The sequence below is a fragment of the Pleuronectes platessa genome, chromosome 13 (genome assembly GCF_947347685.1).
Source record: "Pleuronectes platessa chromosome 13, fPlePla1.1, whole genome shotgun sequence".
Classification (NCBI taxonomy): domain Eukaryota; kingdom Metazoa; phylum Chordata; class Actinopteri; order Pleuronectiformes; family Pleuronectidae; genus Pleuronectes; species Pleuronectes platessa.
The window spans coordinates 22,908,733-22,924,171 of record NC_070638.1 but is presented as its reverse complement, the minus strand read 5'-3'; positions in this window follow the sequence as shown (position 1 = coordinate 22,924,171).

The window sequence follows — 15,439 nt, the reverse complement described above, 5'->3', positions numbered from 1 at the left end:
ATTGGTGTTTTTAGATGACATCATTGTGTTTTCTAGCACGTTAGAAGAGCACGAAATCCGGCTTAAGCATGTCCTCCAGCAGCTGAGAGAGAATGGCCTGAAACTCTCACCCAAAAAATGCCATTTCTTCCAGAGCTCTGTGCGATATCTAGGCCACATCGTTTCAAGCAGGGGGGTAGAGACTGACCCAGACAAGGTCAGTGCTCTCCACACCTGGCCTAGACCCCAAACTCTTGGTGAGCTTAAGTCCTTCTTGGGTTTTGCGGGGTACTACCGCCGCTTTATCCGAGACTATTCGAAAATAGTCAAACCCTTGAATGATCTTACCGGCGGCTATCCACCTTATCGGAAGGGTAAAAAAACATCTAGCCCTGGAGGGTACTTCAACCCCAAAGAGCCCTTTAATGAGCGGTGGACGCCGGAATGCCAAAAGGCATTTGATATGATCATTGAAAAACTCACCTCCGCACCTCTCCTTGGTTATGCTGACCCAAAACTACCATACGTGCTCCACACAGATGCCAGCACTTCAGGTCTAGGGGCTGCCCTGTACCAGGAACAGGATGGGGAGATGCGAGTCATCGCTTATGCGAGCAGAGGTCTTTCATCCAGTGAAAAGCGATACCCCGCCCATAAGCTTGAATTTCTAGCTCTTAAGTGGTCGATCGTGGAGAAATTTCATGACTATCTCTACGGAAACGCATTCACTGTCATAACGGACAACAATCCCCTGACATATGTTCTGAACTCAGCCAAACTAGACGCTGCCAGTTATCGCTGGCTAGCTGCCCTTTCGACTTTCGAGTTCAACATTAAGTACCGTGCTGGGAAGAGCAACCAGGACGCTGACGGCCTTTCTAGACGGCCACATGACAGTATGGCTGATGACCATGAATCTCTTGAAGAGAAGGAGCGAATCAAAAGGTTCACTTCACACCATCTTTCTTCGTCTCCCGACCAACAAGACTTACCTGTGGAAGCAGTCGCAGTCTTGTGTCAACACCGTCTTCTAACCGAGATAGACGATGACCTACCTTCCATCACCTTGGTCGAATCCCTCGCTATCCATCCTGATGCGGTTCCAAAAAACTATGGGACTGATTATGTGTTAGGTTGTTCTACCATACCTACCTACAGTCCGGAAGAACTCAGAGAACATCAAAGATCTGACCCGATCATTGCACAGGTTGTCCAAGTTTTGGAGGGCGGAGATGAGGCCAACCTCGTTCCTGACTCCCTCGAGCTCAAGCTGATGCTCAAGGAAAGGAAAAGGTTGAAGATGAGAAAGGGTCTTTTGTACAGAACACGTCAATCAGGAGATGATGTGACTTACCAGTTCGTTGCCCCCAAGTCTCTTTGTGCTTCCATTCTCAAGTCCTTACATGAGGATATGGGACACATGGGTTTGGAAAGGACCCTGGACTTGGTTAGAACAAGGTTCTATTGGCCGAAAATGGCCGCAGATGTGGAGAAAAAGATAAAGTCATGCGGGCGTTGTGTCAGGAGGAAGACGCAACCAGAAAGATCGGCACCTCTTGTGAACATCCATACAACTCGCCCCATGGAATTGGTATGCATTGACTACTTGTCCCTAGAGCTGGACAGTCACAATACTAGAGACATCTTGGTCATCACAGACCATTTTACCAAATACGCGGTTGCCATACCGACAAAAGACCAGAAGGCTACGACGGTCGCCAAAACCCTTTGGGAGCAGTTCTTCGTGCACTACGGCTTTCCTGAGCGGCTGCTAAGTGATCAGGGCAGGGATTTCGAGTCCCAACTCATCAAAGAACTCTGCGCCCTTGCAGGCATCACAAAGGTGCGCACAACGCCCTATCACCCAAGAGGAAACCCCGTAGAGAGGTTTAATCGAACCCTGTTAGGCATGTTGGGAACCTTAAAGGACAAAGAGAAAAGTCATTGGCGAGATTTTGTAAAACCACTTGCCCATGCCTATAACTGCACCAAGAACGATGTCACAGGCTTCAGTCCATACGAATTGATGGTTGGGCGTCGACCTCGATTACCTGTGGACTTTGCCTTCTGCTTACCTGTGAAAGATGGATCTCCCAAATCCCATTCTCAGTATGTAAAACACCTGAAAGCACGCCTCGAGGAGAGTTATCAGATTGCCACCAGGAACTCACAAAAGGTTGCTGACCGGAACAAACGCCGGTTCGACAAGGCAGTGCGAGAGTCGACACTAGAGCAAGGAGATCAAGTGTTAGTGAAAAATCTGAGGTTCCGGGGTAAACACAAGCTTGCAGACAGGTGGGAGTCCACTGTGTACAAGGTTCTGGGAAAAGTGGGAGACCTACCTGTGTACAAAGTACAGTCCGTCAATGGTGATGGTCCCATCCGAACTCTACATAGGGACCTGCTGCTTTCTTGTGGTGACCTATCTGAAGCGGAGGAAACCGAACCAGTCAAACCTAAGGTCCGCAGACCAAGGACTCGGCAGAGTCACCCTCAACTCTTAGAGGAACTCTCAGAATCTGAGGATGACTTGTTCATCTACCCTGCCCAGTCCTCTTTTGCTCCTGAAGAAGGGTTCATGCATGTGTGTGAAATTCCGAGGAGGCAGCAACCCAATGCAAATCCAGAAGATGGAGGCTTGCTGGCCATGCCATCCGGTTCCTTGACCTCCCAGCCTCGGGATGGTCTTGAAGACAGCGATCCCCCGGCTGAACCTGTCGAAACACCTCCTGAGTTGGTAGAAGGAGAGGGGCCTGAGGTCATGGTTGAGTGGCCCTCTGCTGGAGAGGATAGTACACAAACGGACGTGACCAAAGAAAATGAACTGGATATGACAAACGAAACGGATGTGACCAACAAACCGGATATGACGAATGACACGGATATGGCAAATGGAAAGGAACCGAACATGACAAATGAAACTTATGAGGAGGAGAACCCTGCACGTGGAGGAACTATGGAGGTTCTAAACGATGCTGAGCCAAACCGCACTCAGGCATCTGAAACGTCTGACAAACAAACTGGAAGTGAAACTGTGACAGATGGAAACACAAATGACTCCACACGGAGGTCAGAAAGGTCACGACAACCCCCTGACCGTTTTCACTACATCCAGTTGGGGAAACCTTGGATGTCTTTTGCACAGAGTGTTTTACAGAGCTTTAACCAAGCACTAAACACCATTAGTAACTATGATAGCCCCCATATGAACCAGAGATCAGCTCATGAAGGGACTCATGCAGATTCAAGAGGGGAGGGTGTAACCCACATGGATACCAGACCCATGTATGTCATTTAGAGGGAGTTTACCGAGCCCCACCACAAGGTGGCGCGTTAGCCCTGCATTCATGGTCACGACCACAGAGCGCGTGCTCGTCCTGAGCCACACCCGAGACGTTGACCGTGAGTGCCACTCGTTGAGTGAGCTGACGAACCTGGGAGAGAGCTTTGTGTGTAGAGAGAGAGAGAGCGGAGCTGCTTCAGCCATGTAAGCCTCTGTTGGACTCCGATTGTTTTTTGCTAGATCAGATATTGATCAGTATTCTGAACCTTTGGTGGTTCAGTGGCGAGCCAGGCGATTGACAGCAGACGGAGATCGGGATCCACTCCGAAGACCAAAGACATCTACTCACTTTCCTTTGATACAGATAAGAACGTTCACCATAAAACCTACCCGGGTAGTAGAACGAACACAGGGTTAAAACCCCATCTTCTGATATAGAAGAAAGGACACTTTTCTTTGAACTTTATTTTATTTTTTATTTTATTGAAAGAGCTCTATTTTTGTTTGTTCCTAATTCACTGCACTGCAAAATAAGAATTGTTGGCAAGGCAATAAATGATCACTGTTCAACTTCCAGTAAGAGTCCAGCTTTCTGAACCTAGGGGAATGTGGGTTGCTTTTTTCCATCAGGGTTAAAGGCGCTACAAACATAACAACGATTATCACAGCTTTGCTATAAATACTTGGTGTCAGTAGAACCTGATGAGCCCATGGGTTTGCTCTCAATTACCACCTGTTACTGATTTTAATGATAACAAAAACATAGGATATTCTAATTGACCTCATGATCAAGTGTGACAGACTATCTCTGATCTCTTGGAAACATGTTTGGCAATGCGTCAACAATGTGTTTAATCTGAGTGAAGAAATTATTTAGACAATACTGTTACAATACAATTTTTTTTTCAGTTTTCACTTTGCTTTCTTTTATCAATTTCAGATCTGGATAATTCTATTTCCGGGTCGATAAGGTTCCCATAATGGTTGTTTCCGTAGTCATCACTCTTGACAGTAAACCTGACCAACTAACCACAGTCACTTCAAGTCAGTTTAATGTTGTTTTGCCCCATATCACACATCACTCGGCCTCTAATCAAGCAGAGAACAGTAAGCAGAGCTCATGATAATGGCTACACATGACATTTTATTAAAGTTGCTGCAGTGGAAAAGGTCTGCAAGAAATTCCTCTGAGCTGTATCTAAGACAGAAGTCAAGGACAATGAGAGAGACACTATAGAGGAGTCCTTGGTAACACTGATGAGTGACTACCAGTTCATGATTACAACTAACTCACCACCCCTCAAATGGATCTCACTCTTAATCCTGCTGATACTTGTAAATATGAAATTTATATTTCAGTATGCATTTTTTTTCCACTGGACTGAAGTCGGTGAGAGGACTGTATCTTTCCTGAGTGGAAATAAATAAATACGTCAACAGAGGAATATGATGAGGAAGACAGAAGAAATTAAGCCTATTTTCCCTGGTGTATATTTTTTATCGATGAATAAAAAAGACCAGTGGTTTCAGAAAAAGCCGTTTGATTATGTGCATGAATTTGTTTTTTGATCCACACTGTATGTGCAAAACTTTGAAAGTGCCAATTTTTTTTACTTATTTTTCTATGAATAGGTCTGGGATTCTCATTACGTGCTGTGATGAATATGTCTTTTCTCGACGCGCCAACTGACACTGCACTTTCTGTAAAAAAAAAAAAAAGTTCTTGCTTCTCTTTCTTTATTTTTCAGTGATTAACAGAAATAAACGACTCACAGAGACGGCATGAAAAGTTTTTAATTGGAGCCTAAGCATTATTCTACATGTAATCACTGGCTTCAAATGTGTCTGAGTGCAGCTCTTACAGTTATCAGGGGATTTGCAAATATGCAGGTAACAGCTTGTCTACTGGTGAACCTCCATGCCTCTTCCCTGGAGGCCCAAGAGTGACATAAATGAATCACCCTTAAAGTCTTTTGTAAAGCTGTCCCAATAATTGTCCGCCACTATTATGGGTTTGTTACTTAGAATCAGCAGTTTTTTAACATGCTGATAATCATTATATTGTGGTGCTTAAAAAAAGTATGATTCTTAATTCAGCTTCACGCAGCATCTGTATCTGGTTCATTTTTAGAAGAGGATGCTTAGGTTTGCTATTCTTAAAAGGTTTGCTAATTTATTGTATAAAGGCAAATGACAAGGAAAGGTTTCTAAACAAAAGATCATTAAAAAAAAAGCTCTGGCGTCACACACCTAAATGTTTAAGCACCTTCCCTTGCTTGTGCTGCTTATTTGTGGTAATAGGGGGGTTTACTTACTTGTCTTTGAAAACAACACTGACCTTAACACACAGTGTGGCTGGTATAATAGCGGGACTGAATGTATGAATTATTCATGAGAAATGTAATTGGGTTTCTGGGTGTAGACAGCATTTAAAGGGCTGCACAGGGTAACTTCCAAATACCAGCACTGTAACCAGCACTCTGATTAATGGGATTTCCAATGCCACTGTTCCTCTGCCAGATGCACACTTAACAAAGCCATTCATTTTTTGAACAACAGTTCCCATTAGCATGAGCATCTCATATAGTTAAGATTTTACTCTGTTACCAGAGGCACAAACAACACCCACCATTACTTTCTAAACTTACAAATTCCGAGTGTAAGTTTGTGAGTGTGAGTTTGTATGTAAGTCATGAATTCATTTATTTCTGTGCTCCTCTGTGTTTGAATGCCTCTGCACCAGCAGCAGCCACTTTATGTTTTTGGGGTTGTCCGTCCATCCATCTGTCCCATTATCCCCTTGAGGGAATTCCTTAAAATCTGGTACAAATATTCACTTGGACTCAAGGATAACCTGATTAGATTTTGGTGGTCAAAGGCCAAAAGGTCAAATTCACATGACCTAGCGTTATATTGAAGAGAATATATCAGGAATGCCAGAAGGGAATTTCATTATATGTGGCACAAGCATTTACTTAGACCACTGCTTTTCAAAGTGGGGGTCCCAACCCCCAGGGGGGGCGCCAGGGGGGTTGCAGAAACTGTAAGGGAAAAGGGGAGACAAGGTGACAACAAGAATAAAATTATTAAATACTTTTTAGATGTTATTAATCACTGCATTCTGAAATCTATGTGTCCTTGGATGCAAATCTTTTTTTTCTTCTAATTAAAAAAACACACACACCGCTATATCAGAAAGTTGCTGTGTGCCTGAGAAATAGCTAGCTACCTTCTGCTTAAGGCAAAAATTGACACATTTTGTGGCCAAGATCAAAGGTCACTGTGACATCACAAAGCAAATTTGTTGGCTTGTGAATGCGATATCTGTGGAACTCCTTGAGGCAATTTGATTACATGTGGCACAAACATTCACTTGATTTCATTTTTGTAGCCTAAGGTCAAGGTCATGGAGGCCTTACAAAGTATGTTTATGTTTTCCTGGAACATGATATCTTAAGATCAGCTTGAGGGAATGTCTTAATGTGGTACAAATATTCACTTGGACTCAAAGATAAAGTCATTACAATTCAGTGTTCAAAGGTCAAAGGTCGAATTAAGCTGATATGAATCTCGAAGGAAAGTATGTAGCAACTGCGCTGGTTTAGCGATGGCATATAACCGCAGTATGTTAATTCTAGTTTAAGCCTGTTTCACAAAACTCAACTTAGTCCCAGTCTCTCTGTGCCACCAGCGATCCCATTACTGATCTCTCCTTGATGCTCGCTTGACTAAATTCTCTCATTTAAGATTATTAACAGAGCCATAGCTGTCTCAATCTGTCAATTCCTTTTATTTTGGAATAATATTGTTGTCTTTCCTCTGATCTTTACCTGTGTCATTTCACGCTCCTTTAGTGGCAGAGACTACGATCAAATTACGACGACACAAGTCAGAAGGGTCTGAATGCAGTAAAGGGAATTGGGATGTGTCTCTGGTTCTGGCTCTATTAACTCTGGATTTTCCTATTCAGTAGTGAGCACTTTCATAGACAAGAGCAAGAGTATTTATTATGAGAGAAGGGGAAACCCCTGGGAAAATAATGTGAGGCTGTAAAGAAATATTCATATCTAGTGTATATAGTATGAGTGCACAAAGGAGAACAGGTAGGGACAGAAAGAGTATTAGAAATATGCAAATATTACGGGAGAACTGCTGATTTAAGACAGGTCTTTTGTGGTCTTCCGCTATGTGAAATTTCTGGTTCTGTTCATCAGTTTTTGATCCAAATTCACTGGAGTTTTAAGGTACAAATATTAAATGTACAGTGTCAAATTGGTCTTCTTTAGCCAGGCTGTGCTTTTCACAGCTATGGTTTTTCAGTATCGTACAGAATACTACTATAATAAATAACAATACAGTACACTATAGCCAAAGATGAACTGCTGACAGTCTAACTATGTGAAAAAAGAAAGCTTTCAGTAAGGATATTGATTATCGAAAGGGATGTAGTATATTTAAAAATCTTCGGGAGATGATAATATTGTTGTTTAAACACAAAGCGCCAGGTCTTCTGTTCCCGTACAGGCTGCTTTTTATGACCCATAGTTATGTTGATCAGTAAGGCGTCTTATAAAGGCCTAAATAATTATTGCAGAATGAGTCAACAGAGCTGGTCCAGCAAAACAGAGAACCTTGACAGGGGCAACATCTGTTAAATTCCCTTGGGAAACCTGGAAGTGAATGTTGATTCTCTACTCCTTGACCCTTCCACAACCCTAACCACATGCTTCTTATTGAAACCAAGATGGTCACACCAACAACCTTCTGATTAGACCAGCTCTCTACACCCTGAGCAACAATGAACGACTCGAGGATTTTTCTGTGATCTGGTCATCAAGTAGATTGTTGACAAAAGTTAATGTCAAGGACATCTTGTTAACCAACTGGCCAGACAGAGGCTGAAACTGTGACCTTTTCAGAGGGACAGGGATTGGATTCTATAAGGATCTTGGGCCCTCAGATCGGACCATGGGACGCCTGTTTACATGTTACAGAGCATTGTCTGATTATGACTTATGTCATTGCTTGCACTATCCATTATGTCCCGCATTATACAGCCAGTTCTGAAACCCCAACCTGAAATAGTTTAATGTATGATGCCCCCTTATACCATTTTGGGTGTTTTCTTTCGAATTTTTAGCAAAAGCTACAACTCCTTGGCTGTCGCAAAAAATCATCAATGAACCAGGTAAATTAATGTTTTGCCACCAAAAGGTGTAAACATAATGCAAAGTAGTTGCATCAATAGTTTTTTATTTAGCACCATTTAAGACAAAGCCCTGATTTTAAGCTGTTATTAGTCACATGGGCCTGTTGGATGAATTAGGATCAGTAAATTATTACACCTTCTATCTGCTGTTACAATGTTGTACAGTACAGTCACTTTGAATCGGCATATCTCATCATTAGAGCAAGATCTTATCCTTCATTTTTCATCATCCAATACAAGCTGATAAATTAAGTCTTCTGTTGGTACTTTCAGCCGATTAGTTATGGATTTATTGATCGATCCCTAATAAAGTCTATATGCTTTATAAAGTTGAAACAAAGCAGTTTAAATATTAATGTTATAATCGTGTATGCTTTGTGGACATCCATCTTATTTTTCTCAGTCCCCATTTTCTGGCTTCCACACTCATTGTATCTTCCTCTTTCCCCTCACTGTTCCTTCCAGTGACTACGTGCAGTGTCAGTGTCCCAAATACATTAGTGAGGCTTTATTTTGTCCTCTAGTCCCTGTTGTCTAACTGGATTAGAAGTGACTCCGACAGAGAGGAGGACAAATTGCGTTAGAGTTCCCTCCGTTTTATCCGTGTGTGAAGACTTAGGAAAATCAAAGATTGATGAGTTGAGCTTCACAAAGAATTGCTGCTGGTTTACAAAGTTAGTCCTTCTAAAAGGAACAGCTGATTCGAACAACAGTGAGACTAATGTAATGGTAAACGGGTAATCCATAGAAAACGAAAAGCTTATGAACCGTATACGGTCTTACACGCTTCTTTTGCATAAACAGACATTAACGTATGGTTGTGAGGAGGTGAGCTCTGACTGTTGATGTCCAAATCACACCCTGTTAGATCTGAACATACCATAACCTCACACTTTTATTTAATGCACCTATTTTCCGAGTAAAAGTGTATTAAATAATGTGACGTTGCTTCAAAATCAATCAGATGTGTCAAATGTGTAGGAAGGGTTCATGACTTAAAGTAAATCCAGACCTGTCTCTCAGGGAAAGACTCGTTATAAAAAGCAGCTGACAAATAGCAACTTAATAAAATAAATATGGGCATATATTGATGCTAATCAATTAAAATTTATTAAAAGACTGAAGCAGCAGCCTCTACGGTGTTGCAGGTGTTTCAAAAGGTGATTGAAGTGGATCCGAGTGCCTCCTACATCTCACTGGGCTCAAGGTAACTTGAGACTCTCCAGTGCAGATCATAGCACAGTGTCTGGTGCTAGAAGGGCAGAGATCTGGAGTGGAGAGACTTAGGCTAATAGAGGTAGGTAAACATGTTTGTCTGAGAGCTGTGGTATTTAAATCTGCCCCCAATTACTGACATAATACACTCCCTGTGGGCCGCACATGATGCATATCAAAGGAATCACATATTCAACACAAACAAATAGCAACATTTTCTCTCTCTCTCTCTCTACTTAAGAAACGTACTGTGTGGTGTAGACTTGCATTCAATTTTAAGCATTTTAATTATATTTCATATGTAATATTATATTATATAAACATATATTTTGCTGCATTTGTGAAAGATGTATTTAAGAATGGCAGGAGGGTGCCTTTCTTCAATGAATCAGAGAATTATGTTTCTGACACCACAAATAAAACTATAGGTCCTACACTTACAGGGGTCTGTACTACCAGGGCACTGGTTACTTCAAACATTTACAAAAACATGTCTCTATACAGTTTGAAGTATGTTTGCATGTTGCAATTAGGTAGCTTTGCATTCTGTAATTATGACATTAATTATTTGACATTAACCCCACCAACAAAGAGTTTTAGGTTTATTATACTTCATCACATATATCATCACATATCCATATTTATCATTGAGATGTTAAATATTTTAGACAAGGATGTTGTGAATGACAAACAAAACATCTCTAGCTTCACATTCACTTTGTATTTTGAGTTAAATGGTAAATGATTTGAATTCATGCTGCACTGTTCTAGTCTTGACGACCACTCAAAGCACGCAAAACACAGTTTTGCCATTCACCCATTCACTCACTCATTCATACACCTTATGTATGCCTCCCTTTCTCTATCATACACCAGTCTTGCACTGCTGGCCCAGCCGTCAGAAGCAACTTAGGGTTTAGTGTCTTGTCCAAGGACAATTTGTCACGCGTAATGGAGGACCCAGGGATCGAACCACGGCCATTTAGTTAATGGATGGACCACTTTGCCTCCCTAAGCCACCCTTTAGAGCACAGTTACACTACAAACTCATCTGGGGGTTGAAAGTACTGTACTTTGCTTCATTGCCTTTGCAATAGATGTTATATGTTCATTCCTGTTTTAGGTGTGAGTGCAGGATTTCTAAAAACACTACTTAATTGAGTCCCATGAAAGTTTAACGAGTGCTGGGGATGAACCAAGAAACTTATTATAATTTTGGAGTAGATGTAAAAAGGTTTTGGTTTCTTTAACCTGGGGAGATAGAGCGGTGATCTGTTCGAGTACAATTACATTTCATTATTGTTTCTGTCTACACAGGTAGGCTACTTGACTGTGGGTCACTATTTTAAAATGGAGACTCAAGAACTCCAATGCAATTCTTAATGTCGCTTCAATTTAGTCTGAAATAGTTCTCTGATGTGTTAAATGTGTCTTGTGAAACTTTCTTCTCTCATTTGGGCCTCTCTCCTAATTCATTGGTGAAAAGAGGAGCAATTTATACATGACAATTTGGTCATAGTTAGTTCCAGTGTTGTGCAAGTTCACTACTCTCATGAACAAGTTCAAAGTTCAGTTCATACAAGTAAACATGAATAGTTGACGTTCATAGTTCACCATTTAAATTCTGAACTAGTTCATATTTCAGTTCATTTCATAGTTTTAAGTAGTGATGTGTCCTCCCGTGTCGAGGCTTCGAAGCGTGTGTCGAGTAATCGAGGAGGATTTTTATGAAGCGCATATCGAGGCTTGTGTTGATGACGTATGTGATGACGTTCGAAGCCTCGCGAGCCGGCCGAGCACGTCACTGATTCAGGAAATGGTTCGCGGGTTTGGTGTGCGATTCAAAATAAAAGGGGCCGCGAAACGCAATGGATTCCCCCCCACACTACTTGTCTTGGGACTTTATTGTGCGTTTGCTTGCAATATATTATAGAGTATTGGGGGGGGGGGAATATTTTATTTCTTAACTTGTACAAACTTGCGGTATCTTTTCTTCGTACCCAAACCTTATCTGCGCGCTGTGAAATGATAGTTTCTAAAACAGGCGAAATTATTTCAAAAAAATATATCCACCTGAAACCCAGCACTGTTGAGAAGCTGTTGTTTTTAAATAAAAATAAATTAACTGTTATCCATTTTGTACGTGTACGTGTATTGGCATCACAAACATCATTAATTCGTTTATTCAATTCAAAGCTTCACACACCAAAGCCATGGTTTCATTATAATTACATTACATTTAATGTCCACTTGATGGCGCAGTAGAGCAAATGAAGCACCATGAAGCTTCGGCCCATGAGCGAACCAACTGGATGGAAAGGTTCAAAGCTTCATGAAGCTTCATCTCGCCATCACTAGTTTTAAGGTGGAAAGTGAGAATGAAAGACTTAACTTGTTAAAGAAAACCTTATCCATCACTACCCCTTGCCTTACTGTCGGAATGTTTATCAGACAGTGTGTAAATATCCCTCAGATTATAACAAGGTGCATCGGATCTCGGATGTAGTTGCTGAGTCTGCGTCTATGCTTTCTCTTTCAATCTGTATATGAGACCGAGAGCTGTTGTGTTGCAGGTATGGCCTGCCCCTTTAAGGAAAGTTTGTAGTGTGTGACGTAGTGCACCTGGGTATTGTGGGAAAATACGCTAAAAGTGTGTTTATAAGGAGAAGTGACGGAGCACCTAGAGGTGATGCGAGTGTTGCTCCTGCTGTATATCCGAGAAATAAAGTGGCCGCATTCCAAGTAAAGATACATCTACTCTTCCTTATTCACGGAGCGGTCCAGACGGCTGGTTACCGACCAGACAGCGAGCCAAGATAACCAGTGACACAGGCGGCTCCTGGTACAGGCGACATAGGAGACTGATTTATCAAGACGTGACACATGCAATGTAAAACAATACATTAACGTCACACCATCATCCTCTAACCCCGGGACGCACCGGAGGTAGAAGCGCTGTGAAAAGCGCTCCGCCTCCTTTCCTCGCCCATGGTAAATACTTTGGCTGTTCGCACCGGCAGCGTAGTGCCAGGAAGAACCAGGAAGCGCCGCAGCCACACACACAAGCACATAATCTCCTGTGGGGGGCTGGCCGCTACAGGCTTGCATAGCCCAGTCACCTGTGAAGACCAGCATCATTTACCCCTGAACCAGCGTGGAGAAATGATGATGAAATATAAAATTAAATATAAAATTTTTTTTATTAAATTAAATATATATTTTTTTTAATAAAATTAAATAGGAAAAAAAATAAAATAATAAAAACTGCGCGCGCACATCCTGCGCAGAAGCCCAATGTGCAGGAATTGTGCAAGCAGCTTTTTTTTTTTTTTTTAATTTTTTTTAAAAAAAAAAATTTTCCTTTTTTTATATTCAATTAATTTAAATTAACATAGTGTAAGATATTTTGCAATTAATAGAAGAAGTCCTGCCAATATTAAGTGTAACATATTGCCAGCTTGAAAATGGGAATGAGTGGGATTCGGACCCGGGTCACTGTTGCTAGAGACAGAACGCTTTACTGACTAGGCCACTTCAGCTGATGATTTCCACCCGGAACTAAGCACATTAAGTCGATGGACAAATTATCGTGTGTGTGTCGCTGTCATTTTATGCTGCTTTTGATAAACACTTCAGAGAAAATATTTTCTACTTTACTACATATATCTGACAGCCTTACTTAAAAGTTACTTTTATATTTTTGGCTTTTAGATGAAACCTATTGTTAGAGAATAACCCAGTGGGGGGGGGGGGGGGGGTATTTTTGGAGAGAAGATTCCAGATTCATTCACTATACGGCTCAATAGAGCGATTTAGACAGCGTCTCTCCTGAGAAGAAAGTAATGAAATGTCCCGAGGGTCAGTGAACAGGTAGGGGTGGGGCACGTGACAGTCTAGGCCAATGGCTGTAGGGTTTTGTGGGATGCCAGGCTCTCATTGGCTGATGAGTTGGCGTATCAAGGGTGAATGAGGAAGGGGAGTGAAGAATACAGTGGTGGATGATGATAGGAGTGTCGGAGTTACGAACAAGAAGTGTGTCGTGTTCGCTGGACTTTAATAAAGTTACACATAAAGAGAGAAGTTTCCTGTCGTCTATACGCGAGGACGCTACAATATGAACGTGTTCACCGTTCAAATTCATTATTTGTCATTGAGTTGCGTTCAGTTCATCGTTCTCATAAAAGTGAACGTGTTCAATGAGCGCATTCTTTTGCGTTCGTTCATGCACAACACTGGTTAGTTCTTTCAATCTTGTTGTGCTTTTATATTTTGTTGGTTTCAATGTGTCTGCTCAGTTTTGTATGAGGACTAAATTGAATTGTTCTTGACTTCATACTTTATTTACCAAGAAAAGTTTGAAAGAATATCTGTTCAGCTGTTACACTGTCTGCTATTTGTCCAACATTTGTGCTGCCATGAGGTGTCACTGAAAAAAAAAAAATCTTTGCCACCCATGTACGAATCTTTCATCCAATTAAAAATTCAGAGCTACTTTTTCTGTACTCACAGCACAGTTTACACCATGTGACTGTGTTAAGCCTGAAATGTGTGGAAAAGCCACTTGACAGCATGCTTTGCTTCCATCTGCCCCATTATGTGGAGTATCCATTTTGGAGGAGGTCAGACCACCTCAACCCATGATCGGAAAGTGTCAGAGTAAAGGCTCCCTCTTTTCCTGCGCTCATACCAGAACAAGATGTGCTATAAATAATGAACTGCATCATGGCTTGTGATTATACCTGGGCAAAGGATGGAGCCCTGCCACTCTACAGCAGACAGGAAGGTAATTACCTACAAATCTACAGAGGGACACGTGGGATCGGATAAGGCTGTGGTGGTGGGAGCGAGATGTGATCAGAGACTATTATAGCCTCTCTGATGAAACATTATTCCTGATAGCAGAGCCTGTGATTGGCCCAGAGACTGCATATATCATAACAGGGGAGAGGACATCTGAGAAAGAAGTTTACAAAAAACGAAATCATTTTTATCACAGCGTGTCATTACATTTCTACTATTCAATGTCTTTAAATTGCAATTACCAGGAGTTGAGCAGTTTTTTTAGCTTCTTCAGTTGATTGTTATGGTTGGCCCAGTCTCATTGTGCTCATACAGTGCCTTGCATAAGTATTCACCCCCCTTGGACTTTTTCCCATTATGTACTGTTACTAACTGGAATTCAAATAGACTTAAATAAACTTTTTCCCGTTTGATCAACAAAACATGCATAGTACTTTGGAGGTGCAAAATAAATTTTATTGTGACACAAACAATAATGAGAACAAAAAAGTTGACATCTGTTGGGTGCATAAGTATTCACCCCCCTGTGTCAATACTTGGTAGAACCCCCTTTCGCTGCAATTACAGCTGCAAGTCTTTTGGGGTATGTCTCTACCAGCTTTGCACATCTAGAGATGGAAAGGTTTGTCCATTCTTCTTGGCAAAAAAGATGAAGCTCAGTCAGATTGGATGGAGACCGTCTGTGAACCGCAATCTTCAAGTCTTGCCATAGATTCTCTATTGGATTGAGGTCTGGGCTTTGACTGGGCCATTTTAAGACATTAACATTCTTTAATCCAAACCATTCCTTTGTAGCTCTGGCTGTATGTTTAGGGTCATTGTCCTGCTGGAAGATGAACCTCCGCCCCAGTCTCAAGTCTTTTGCAGACTGCATCAGATTTTCTTCAAGGATTTCCCTGTATTTGGCTCCATCCATCTTTCCCTCTATTCTGACCAGTTTCCCTGTACCTGCT